This window comes from Coenobita brevimanus, chromosome 8 (assembly GCF_032717465.1).
Source record: "Coenobita brevimanus isolate Jiangsu-jjx chromosome 8, ASM3271746v2, whole genome shotgun sequence".
Classification (NCBI taxonomy): Eukaryota; Metazoa; Arthropoda; class Malacostraca; order Decapoda; family Coenobitidae; genus Coenobita; species Coenobita brevimanus.
Window position 1 is genome coordinate 42855389 of NC_136961.1, and position 13068 is coordinate 42868456.

Below are 13068 nucleotides of genomic sequence, written 5' to 3' on the forward strand. Positions count from 1 at the left end.
CGTTGTCATCATCATTATTATTATCAGCGCCATCTTCATCATCATCATCATCATCATCATCATCATCATCGTCCATCAACAGTGGGGGTGAGGTAAGCTGCAGACAGTAAGGGAAAAAATGATATGGGTTGGGCCACACACTCACCATTCAAACCCCTGGAATCCTAACTCTCCTCTTAGTTAATTACAATTCTCTGGTTATACACTATTGAAGGAGATTGTGAAGACTAATTCTAACTCTTTATTTTATCTGGAAAGAATGGAATGAGCAAAAATAAATGAAAGAAGACTAGGAAAAAAGTGACGTGAGTTAGTTACTAAATAGGGGGACGTGGGTTGAAGATAGGGAAATAGGGGTGGTGGGTTGATGATAGGGAAATAGGGGGGACGTAAGTGTTAGGGAAGCAGTGGAGGTTTGGCATTTGTTGTTACGAGGGCATTGGCGACTGATTGGCTGTATTGTGCCCCCCAGTTGTTGTCAATAAGTGTGATTTAGGTGGCAGTGTGAGTAATAGCCACTGGTTTTGTGTGTGTGTGTGTGTGTGTGTGTGTGTGTGTGTGTGTGTGTGTGTGTGTGTGAGGGGGGGAGGGATGGCTGATGTAATGTAGAGTGTGGGGTCTTGTAGTGTGGACGTGTTTTGGGATGTTAATGTGCGTGAGTGGGGAGGGGAGGCTGTGTATTTTTGAGAGAGAGAGAGAGAGTAATAATAATAATAATAATAATAATAATAATAATGTGTCTGAATGTGAACGTGTGTAAAGAGGAAATGCATATGGAATTGTATGGGATAGGCGTAAATCCGTTGTGACTGACCATACGTAAATTGCATGACGGTATTGGAGGAGGAGGAGGGGGGGGATGAGGAGGAGGAGTGAGGGCAGTGGAGATGGAGGGGAGGGGAAATGGAGGTGAGGGGAAGGTGGAGTGGTGAGGGGGTGGTGTGGGAGGGAAGGGAAAGGGGGCAAATGAGGGCAGCACAAAGGAAAACCCAGACAAAGGTATTACGTTTTGGTTGTAATGGTAGTTGTGGTTGTGGTAGTTTTGTGGTGGTGGTGGTAATAGTGGTGGTTATGTCAGTGGTTGTGGTGATGGTAGTGGTGGTAGTTGTAATGGTTGTCAGTTGGTGGTGATGGCGATGTCAGTGGTTGCGGTGATGATAGTGGTTGTGGTGATTATATTAGCATATGAGATTGTGGTAGTGGTGGTATATAGCATTGATGGTGGTTATGGCAATGATTGTGGTGATTGATGCTGGTGATGGTGCTGGTGATGACAGTAATCATGATGTTAGCAAAGTTGATGGTAATTACTAACTCTAATGAACTTATTGTGAAGAGTAATGATAATGGTGGCAGTAATGGTAGCAGAAATACCATTGGTCGTGGATAAATGTATGGTAGTGGCGTTTGTACCATGGCGTGTCGGTAATGGAATATTGGTTGAAATGACGGATGGAAGTAGTGGTAGCTGGTGGTGGTAGTAATAGTGGTAGTATTTGGCGTGGTGTGGTATGTGTGGTTGTATTTTTTTGGTGCGAATGGTTGTGATAAGTGCAGGTGTGGTGCTTGCGTGTACAGTTGTGGTATGCATAGTGATGGTGGTGTATTAAGTATTTGTGGAGTATTGATTGGATTGGAGGTTCTTGGTGTGTGTGTGTGTGTGTATAATACTGAAAATAGTAGTGGAACTGTTTTGTATTATTGAAGCGTGATGTTAAAGTTGATAGTTTGTGAGGCAGTGTTAGAAGGTAGTAGTAATAGTAGTAGTAGTAGTAGTAGTGGTGGTAGTAGTGATGCAGGCAGAACTGGTAGTGGTTGTGGAGTGTGCTTGTCAATACAGTGGGTCACGTGCCATCTGGTGAGCTCCCTATTGTTTGATGATGCACATACGAACCCACCACCACCCCCCTGCCCCCACTTCCCCCTTTCCCCACTTACCCTCTTCCCCCTCTCACTGCCCCTTTATTTCTTCCCCACCCTCCTTCTCCCTATCCCTTCTCCCTTCCCTCCCAGCTCTACTCTTTCCCCTTTTTCCAACTCTCTCCCTATCCTTTCCCCATCTTCCTACTCCCCCCCTCCTCTCTCTCTCTCTCTCTCTCTCTCTCTCTCTCTCTCTCTCTCTCTCCACTGCTCATTTCCTTCGCCCCTCTCTTCACCTTCACCACCCTCCTCTCTGCTCTCATTACCCTATTCTGCACCCTTCCTATCCCCTCCCTTCCCTTCCCTAGCGCTCTCTCTCTCTCTCTCTCTCTCTCTCTCTCTCTCTCTCTCTCTCTCTCTCTCTCTCTCTCTCTCTCTCTCCACTGTTCCACTAACCCTCTTTATTCCCTCTCTCACTCAGCCGTCCTCCCCTGCTTCTTTGTTTATTGTGTGCCTGCTCTCTCTCTCTCTCTCTCTCTCTCTCTCACACACACACACACACACACACACACATACACACACACACACACCGCTCGCTGGCGCAGTGGTAACGTTCTCGCTTGCCATCTGGTAGACGGGAGTTCGCGCCTCGCTCAGGTTGCGAAAAGTTTCACTGACGAAGTGGGTGGTTACTGTCCCCCTTGAGCAAGGGGACGGGTGTGTGGGTGTGTGAAGGTCACAGCCTTGCCCTTAGATCGGACTATATGAGCTCTCAGCTCCCTTCCGGGAGGGTAAAATGCTGACGATCACGACCATCAAGTGATCCTGACCGACCCGGTGAATATAATTACACACACACACACACACACACACACACATTTAAACTGAAATACATAACTTAGCGCCTTATTTTCTCACATAATTCTCATTCCTTTGCATAGTCATAATTTTCCTCATACCACTCCACAATCCGTCATATAAACTTGTCATTTCTCTCTCACTCCTCATTCCTTCACATATATCTTCATTCATACATTGACCCTGTTTACGCTAGGTCAGTTTTTATGAAGTTTGATGGGCGGGGTCACTGAAAAAAAGGGTCAGCCTGAAGTTGTTGTGGTTGGTCTCTGTCGTGGAGAAATTCGGAGGATCATGACGTGGAGGCGATTTGTTTGTGGCCACCCCATACAAGGGATTAAGGCCTCTGGCAATAGATAGATAGATAGATGTTCAGCTTAGAAACTCCCCATATTGAAAGTAAAAGAAAGTGACTTAAATGGTATACTTTAAGAGACTCATATGGTATACTTTATGAAACTCACTACGATGGTATACTTGTTCATGACACTACAGCTTCCAGTATCAGTTATAGTAGAGACATATCAGAGTGAGATTGCAATGGCCACACTTGAGCCATTTACAGGGGGAACTCTTGTGGTCAGATGCACGCACACAACTTCCAACCCTGCATTCACGCTCCCCTCACTTTCTCAACTTCATCCATAGTTGCCTTCCTTCCCCCGCCACAGCATTTATAGTTGTAGTTTTTTCTTGAGTTTCGGTGGCTTGAATGATTATTTTGTGGAGGTGGTGTCCCTCTTCCCAGCTTCCTCACCTAAGATTGTGTCACTCTTCCTTCCTTTCCTCACCACGCAATTTCTTCTTCCAGTTTCTCCCGTATTTTTTTACGTGTAGATGATGGGTAAATGAAAAAATGGTTCTTCATCCCAGTTTCTTTACCCTCAAACGTGTAAGCCTTTGAATGGAGATGACTTTTTTTTTCTTTTTTCCCCCCAGATTTTTAAGGCTTGTCTGATGAGTGAATGGAACTGTGGGCCATGTTTGCTGGACGCTCTTGAGTGTCGCATAGTCAGTCTGATCTTACCTGACGTAGATTAGCGTTCCCCTTTAACTTTGTGCCTAGTATGTAATGGCAGAATAAAATAATGCTACCTCCATACATCAGCTCCTTAATATTTCTTCATAGCAAGCATTTCATAGAGGGAGGTAGTCGTTTTCTCTCAGGTAAATCAGTCATAGTTTTGTGCTATTCCACTATTCTTGTGTATGGGTTTTATCGGGGACTTTGGTGTCGATAGATGGAAAGGAAATAGGTGATGAATATGTGAGAATTAATGAGGATAGATAGTGCTTGAGAAGGGTTTGCAGTTGATGTGGAAATAGAAGGGATAAAACTGAGAGAATTTTATGTTGATGGATGAGTGGAAGGACAGATGGTTATTGAAGGAGGGAGGTTAAGTATGGAAGAGTTAAATGCCGATTGAGAGAGGAAAAGTGAGAGATGTGGTTTTCAGAGCAGAAAAGATGAAAGTGAAGGAGTTTAGTGAGACTGAAATGCAGGGAGAGAAGGAAAGAAGATTGGGAGGGAGGGCAGGAGGGGTTTGGAAGAAAAATATTTTCCACGTTCTCCTTTGGGGTAGTTGAGGGTTGAAAATAGAACGAGGGGAGGAGAGAGGGAGAGAAGAGAGGAAGGTGTGGAGAAGTCTGGGGTGTATGAAGAGGGATATAGCGGGGACGAGGGGGAGGGAACATTAAGGGAGAGAAGGTATGGAGGGGTTCAGTTGAGAGGGGAAGAGGAAGACCGAGGGAGAGAAGATAAGAGGGTTCAGCTGAGAAAACTGGAGGGTGTGGAGGGGTTGAGTAAGTTGAGAGAAGGAGGAGGAGGGAAGGAGGATGCGAGTGGTAGGGCAGGTGAGCCATATTACCTGGCCGCTCAGCTGACCACCTTTTTGCTCACCTGTGTGATGCACGCGGCGCCTGGCAGGTGGCCACTGCTCCCTCTCTCCTCTCCTCCCCCCTCCTCTTCCTCTCCCTTCCCTCTTTCACCTCCCCTCTCCTTTCCCTCTTCTCCCATCCCTCCTCCCTACCCTCTCCCCCTTTCCCAGGACCACTTCGACCCCTCCCCAGTCCCGTTTCCCCTGTCTTCGTTTCCCATGAGCACTTCCCCCACCCCCTGCTCCCTCTCTCCATCCCCCCCCTCTCTGCATGGCTGTCCCCCTTCCCATGACTCCTTCCCTCATATCTTTTCCATAACTCCTCCTCCATCTCCCCTCATCCTAACATCCTTCCCCTCCCCATGATCCCCCCCTCCCATCCCTCTCCTCCATGTCCCTCCCTTGCCCCCTCCTCCTTCCTATCGCCCCTCTCCCCCTCCCCCTTTCCATGACCACTCCCTCGCCTCATCTGCCAGGGGGTGGGGAGAGTTTTCATGTTAAATGGATTTGTGATTCTCAGCATTTCATGGGGTAAACTGAAATCGTCTGTAGTGTTTTGTACATTCCACTAATAAGATGACTGTATGTATGTATGTCAGTACTTGTGTGTGTGTGTGTGTGTGTGTGTGTGTGTGTGAAGGTGAGTACTGTTTAGGTATCATGTCTGCAATAAATGTTAGGGGGATATTACCACCACCACCACCACCACCACCACCCTTTTCCCTTCTTTATCATTTATTATTGGCTCGATCGCAGTAGTTTTTGACCTGTTGTCGATAGGTTGTAAATGAACTATTGACCTCAACTTCACCTACCTTGGGATGAGCAGGTGGATCACTGTGGTGGAGGAAATGACCAAAGTGGCATCCCTTCTCCACGTCCTTCATCCCTCCCTCCCTCTCTGTCTCCCTCCCTCCAGCATTTAACTCCATTTTTCTCCTGCCCCTACACCTCCCTCTCCTTCTCTCTTTCTCTCTGCCTCTTCCTCACCACCTCTGCTTTTTCCTATCTTTGCTCTCCTTCTCCTCCCTCTCCCTCTCTGCAACTTTTAACTGCCTACCTTTTTTTCCTTTCCTATTGTGCTCCTTTCACCCTCTTCTTTTTCCTCCCCATTTTCTTTCTCTTCCCCATCTCCCTCTTCTTTCTCTTATCCGTTTCAGTCTCCCAACTTTCCCTCTTCTCTCTTCTCCCTCTTTCTCTCTCTCTTCTCTTCCTTCAGGCTTTAACTCCGATTTTTTTTTTTTTTATCCTGCCCACTGCTCTTCTGCCACTCCCTCTTACATCCCTCCCTCTCCCCCAGCTCCCTACCATTTTCCTCCCTCGGGCATTCAACTCCCTGTGGTTCTCCTAGGCTGCTACCCTTCCCCTCCCTGTTGTACTCCTATCCTTCTCTCTTTCCTCCCTGTCCCTCCCTCCTTTTCTCCTTCCTCCCTACCCCTCTTCTGTCTCCACCCTCCTTCCAGCCACCTTGTCCACGTTCCTCCCCTCTCACGTACCCACACTCTTCCTTCTTTTCCACTCCCCATTCTTTCTCCTCCTTTCCCCCTACCTCTTCACCCCCAACCCTCCCCTTTCCCTTTCTCTTCCTCCAACATCCCTCCCTAACCCCTATCTTTACCCTACCCCTGCTCCCCCTCCTCAACCCCTCCCCTCACCCCTGCCTTTGCCTTACCTCTGCCTCCCATACCCTCCCCCTCCCCCACCCCCACACCTTCTGGCCAAGTCACAGCATTCCAGCACTTCCGCCTCTCCTGGAACCTCCTCCCTTCCAGACCATGTTCATTCTTTCTCCATTTCTTCATTCTTTCTTACCTTTTTCTCTCTCATTCCATCCATCCTACACATCCTCACATATCTCTCTTCCTCCTATTCTCTTTCCATGACTCTTTCTTTCATCGTTCCTTCTTTTGTAATTTATTTATTTCTTTCTCACTCATTCCGCCCAACTTTTACTTCCTCATATTTCTCTCTTCCTCCTATTCTTCTTCCGTGCCTCGTTTTTCCTTAAGCTTTTCTTTCTTCTACCTTTTTCCTCCATTCACCTTTTCTTTCTTCCCTCTCACTTCTTCCTTCCCAACCCGTCCTCTCACTCTTCCACCTTTCTTCCACACACTGTTCTCCCTTCTTTCGCTCTTTCTTCCGCTCCTCCTTCTTCCAAATCACTCTTTACTTCATTCTTGCCCAGCCCTTTCTTTGTTCATCCTCATTATAACATCCTCTTCCAGCTTTCTTATATCCTCTTTCCTTTCCTCCCCCATTCTTTTCGTATTCATAATTTTTCTCTGTTCCTCTCTTCTTACATCTTCCTCACCATCTCATTTTTTTTTCTCTCTTTCCGTCTTCCATTTTCCTTACTCCTTCCGCCTTCCGTTCTCACTTTCCTTTTCTTCTTTTCTCATTCTTTCTATCTTCCATTTTCGTACTCTTTCCATCCTCTTTTTCCTACCCTTTCCATCTTCCTCTCTTCTTATTCTTTCCATCTTCCATTTTTCATACTCGTTCCATCATTTTCTCTCATTTTCTGTTTTTTTCTGTCTTTCCCTCATTATGCCACCTCCTCTCTTTCATTCCCTTCTCTCTCTGTGCATGTGTTTGTCTCCTTACCACCCCTCTTTCATCTTTCCCTCCCTCCTCCCTTTCTTTTCCTTCCCTCCTCCCTTTCTTTTCCTTCCATCCCTCCTCCCTTTTTTTTTCCTTCCTTCCCTCCTCCCTTCTCTCCCCGCATTGTATCTCTTCCCTTCTCCCCCCCCCCTGTCATTCTTTCCTTTTCTTTCTTTTTTCCCCCTCCGCTTTTGCCTCTCTTCATGCACCTTGTGACCTTCCACCGTTCTACCTCTTTCACCCCTCTCGCTAAACCCCCCCCTCTACACACACACACACACACACACACACACACACACACACACACACACACACACACACACACACACACACACACACACACACACACACACACAGTCAAAACATACCACTCAGACACGCACAACTTATCACAGGCAAAAACACACACAAAAATACGAGCGCATTTGGTCAATACACATAACACATACCTACACATATGCCTTCGTACACATACACACACAGTCATATTATCCGCACATACGTTGTTACATCAATAAGCGCGCGCGCACACACACACACGCGCACACACACACACACACACACACACACACACACACACACACACACACACACACACACACACACACACACACACACACACACACACACACACACACACACACACACACACACACACTGGGTCAAAACATACCACTCAGACACGCACAACTCATCACACAGGCAAAAACACACACAACAACACGAGCGCAGTTGGTCAATACACATAACACATATACTTTCATACACATACACACACAGTCATACAATGCGCACATACGTTGTTAAACATCAGTAAGCACACACACACACACACACACACACACACACACACACACACACACACACACACACACACACACACACACACACACACACACACACACACACACACACACACACACACACACACACACACTGCCCCTCTTTACTACAGGTATAAATAAAACAACCTAAATACACGGAGAATGGGAGACCGGCCGTACTGAGTGGAATGGGAGCGATCAGTCAAGGTACCTGAGAAGGGCAGGTGTGTGAGGGCACGGCAGGGGGGGCAGGGAAAGTACGAGTGTTGAGGTGTGTGTGTGTGTAGGTGCGTATCTGTGTGGTACAGTGAGTCTGGACTCTATGTGTGCATGTCCATAAGGTATATTATAACTGTGCGTGTCCTTTGGGTATATTATGACTGTGCGTGTCCGTGTGGTATGCTGTGACTATGTGCGTGTCCGTGCCGTGCGTGTGTATGAATATGGGGTGTGTGTAGGAGGCGAGTGCGTGTGTGCAGTAGATCATATTAGCCATAGTGCGTAACATGAGAACGACTGGATGTTCACTATATGCCCCGCGGATTTGGCCATTTTGCAGCTGAGGACGGTGTGGGGAGCCTTCATCCTGGCTGCCACTGGACGATTTTGCTTACCTGAGAGAAATCGTAGCAACCAGAGTGTTAATAAGGGTTTAGATTTACTCTTGGGGCGATTTTGTTCAGCTGATTGTAATCCCAGCACTCAATTGATTATTTTTAACTCAGCGGTTTTCTTCAGCTGAGAGAAATCCTAGGAAAGCCGATGGCTTGTTTCCTACTTTATTTTTGGTATTTTTAGACTTTCATTCAACTTTATTCTGATTTTTAGTATTGAGGGGACTAATGAAGGCTGTATTTAACCCCTCTAGTTTGAGAAGCAGAATAAAATCGTCTGGAGGAAGCGAGAATGTATTATAAATCTTCCCCTGATTGAAGAGGTTATTCTCGGATGCAGGAAGAGAGTATATTTAGAGAGAGAGAGAGAGAGAGAGAGAGAGAGAGAGAGAGGCAGGCAAATATCAAAATGAAGTACAATTGTGTCAGCTCTAAGTGCAGTACAGTGACCCAGGTTGGTAGGTAGGCCAGGTTAAAGGTGTGCTAATGAATACGCTGTTTACTGCCGGCAAGGGATCGCTTTTTCCGCCCCTCATATGCAACACTGCAATTGAGAGAGAGGGCGAGAGTAGCCCGGCGTCCGTACTGAGGCTAGAGGTGTGGAGGGGAGTGGGGGACCTCGTTATAGGATTCATTCATGGGTTGTTTTTTTACGATTATTGTTGCGATTGTTGTGTGTGTTAGTTGTAGATTTGAAGGTACTGTTGCCGTTTTGCCTTTAGATAGATGGATAGATATGTAGATAGAGAGATAGGTAGATAGGAGAGAGGGGATAATGTTATAATCTGTTTGCCAGTAACTCATTTTTACGTTTGTGTTGGGCTAAATGGTGGCTAGTGTTCTGTGTGTGTGTGTGTGTGTGTGTGTGTGTGTGTGTGTGTGTGTGTGTTTATTACGAAGATAGCCTGCTGTTTCTTCATCACTATAGGATGCGTATGTGTTCTGGCAACCTGTTCACTCATACCTCATTGTTACTTTTGTTTTGGTTGTAGTGAAGGTCATTTTGTAATTCAGTTGGTGTGATGGTATTGCTTCCATTGCACCGTAGAGTGTTCATTTATAACGCTTTCGTACGCTTTATTGTGTGAGTCGGGGTGATGATTCTGAATGTATTTATTTATTTATTTATTTGTAGTTTTGTTAGTTGGTATGAGGAGTACTGTTTATGTTTCTGTGTTGTATAATTAATTGGTCTGACGGTGTTCTGTTATAACTGCTTTGTGCTGGTTATTATAGTGATCATTATTTAGTTGATATAATTCCGGTTTCGGGTACGCAAGATGCCTGATAGTTTGTTCATTCATAACTGTTATACCTGTATCACTTAGATTATAGCCCAGGATGTTATATTTAATAGTTACTTCATCTTAACTTGGCCCAGATTTTCTTCCTTTTAATGTATCTCGTAGCTCTGACAGTAAAAGACAGTGCCGTGGCTCCACATCTCTCCATACCACTTCTTCGTGACTAGCATCATTTTCTAACGTTAATCTCTTGTTACAACTCAGCATTCAAGGTGGAGGGATGACAGTTTTTAGGCCAAGTTAGAATAAAGAGAGAGTACAGTTATGTTAGTTAATATTCAGATACCGCTTCCATGAGAGGGGTGCTGATTCCTGACTTCATATATGTTCGTGTGGGTTGCAGTGTGTGTTATTGTAGTGCTTAGAGTTCAGATGTTTTTATTAATATATATATATATATATATATATATATATATATATATATATATATATATATATATATATATATATATATATATATATATTTTACTTTTGGAGGGGGTAATACCGTACTAATTTCTTCCCTTAAAACTGCTTCGTCTCGTTTGTAGTGTATGTCATTTGTGTGTGTGTGTGTGTGTGTGTGTGTGTGTGTGTGTGTGTTAGTTTTTTATGCAGGTATTATTTTCATTTTGCTTTAGAAGTTAGTGGGGTGAGTCTGTTCATTATTAACTTCATTATATTTCCTGTTGCCTGAAGAAGGGTAACTTCAGCCTGCAGTCCACTGGGTTCACATTCAGATGGACCTAGGGCCACAAAGACGCTATCATTTGGGTTGTAATGGTGCTTTTTATGTTGGTTATTATTTAGCCGTATAGTTAATGTGATGTTTTTGTTTACATGCCGATACAGTGTACGTAAATGGCGTGTCTGTTTATACGGAACTTGTTTAACGTTTTCTGTATATGTTGTAGTGCTGGTTATTGAAGTTTGTTAGTTATTGATGTGGTAGTAGTGTTCCCAGGTCATTGTAGTAAAGTGGTATGAGTTTGTTCATTTATAGCTGCTTGACGTTAACTGTTTGAGGTGTAGTGTTGGTTATCATGGTGTTGGTTCTCTGTTATAGCAAGGAACGTGAAAGTATCGTCAATGAATGTGAAGGCACTGTCAGTTGTTTTTATTCTGTGTTTGGGGAGGTTTGTGGCGTGAAAGTCTAGGTTAATAATAATGATACTTTTACTACTACTAATTCAAAATAAAATACTAGTAATCCAGTCTATAATACTTTGTTCCAGGGAAGGTTAGTCCATTCAGATTTTTATTTTTAAGTTTGGGGTGTAATATTATTTGACTTTGCACTTTTCTGTCGTTTAGGTTAAAAAAAAAGTGGGGGGTGGGAGTGTCAGTCTGTTCATCCATAACTCATAATACTTTAGTTATGTTTGTTAAAGTGTTATCTGTTAGCTTTGTTTATTTACGCTACTTATCGTCTTACGTGATGTGAAATACTGTCCTCTTTACTATTTAAAAGGCTGTGCTTATTCTTTAGATGGTTTTAGTTATATTCAGATGGTTTTAGTTAGATGATTTTACTTTTTGGATGGTTTTTGTTATTTTTAGAGAGTTTTTGTTATTTTTAGATGGTTTTTGTTATACTTTAGATTATTTTAGTTATTTTTCCGATGGTTTTAGTTTTTCTTTAGACGGTTTTAATTATTTTTAGATGGTTTTAGGTATACTTCAATGGTTGTAATTATTGTAGGTGGTTATTTTTAGACGATTTTAGCCATTTAGTAGATAGTTCTACGTTTTAGACGTTTCCAGTTATTATTGGTACCGTCGAGCCATTTTACTTAGGTTCAGGTTGTGAAGGAAGACAGAACAGCCTCATTAATCCCTTCATTACAAGAAGTTTTCCAAAATCTCTCTAAGTCCGTCTGATTGAAGCAAGAATAAGATTAATACGTCATCGTAGGGGAGTGGTTGGGGCGAAACGGCAAATAAAAACTAAATCTATCGCCTCCAGTTCGAAAAGTTTCAATAAGCTGAGTGAAATCGTCAGAAAGCAAAAACAAAAATAAATGTTGGAGGAATTATGTGGAGTGACAGTGAGCGCTGATCAGAAATTTCGTAGGCTAAATAAAATCGTCTGGAAGTGGCAGCCTTATTAACCCATTATATCCCAGTGTCCTCATTTGAGGACACCTGATAAAATATTATTTTATTACTCAATTAATGAAAACACTGACAAAAAAGCAAACAAAAGTAATATTTCAGTGGGTTTTCACCAACATCAAGCAAAAATTAAGTTTCATTGACATATTCTTAAGCGATTTCTTGGTATCTAAAGTTGGTTGAAAATGGTGCTTCAAAAATGTTTGCATACTAAGAAGCATACTGAATACTACAAAGCCCAAATCATCTATGTTCATCCTGTCGCATGTTGTTAAGTGGATGGCCTACCATATGCATCATAACTGAATTCATTTTTTTCAGTACACAAGAGCACAACCATGTTAGAAAATGCTTGTCCTCAAATGAGGACACTGGGATAATATAGTAATATTACGTGTTCTTACATGTCCCAGCCTGCAGCATCCAACGACGCTTCATTTCTGCATAGATCGTCATAGACAGCACATTTGCCATCTCTCAAGGTTAGTAAAGAATGATGGTAGTATGGTTTAGGTGTAATATGCTTTTATGAACCTATGCACATATAAGTATTTGGTGGTCAATACATTTCAGTACTTCTATTTTTTGATTTATTACTTTACTTTGATACAGATGGCGAAAGCAAGACTATCTGCAATTACACTGGAACAAGCACTTGAAATTTTGAATCAACAGGATGACGAGGAAGCTAATTATGAAAAAGCTGATGTGGTTATTGTTCCACCAGATGTAGATGAACTGACTGATGAAGAGGATGTCAGCGAAGATGTTATTGGTGAGATGTCTGTTCAAGATGTGCCAGGTTCCTTAGAAGTTCATATTGAACAAGTGCCAGCTGAAGAACATGCCACAAACAAACCTGGTTCAGGTACATCATTCAGACAAAAAAAGAGAAAAAAAATGGGAGAAATGGAGTTCCCCCGAGCTAAGCCCTGTATTGGACTATATAGCCCCGCTAGGGTTACAGGAGGGAGCTACCCCTCCCGGAACGGCAGCCCGGGCGAGGCTCGAACTTGCAATCCCCCGATTACAAGTC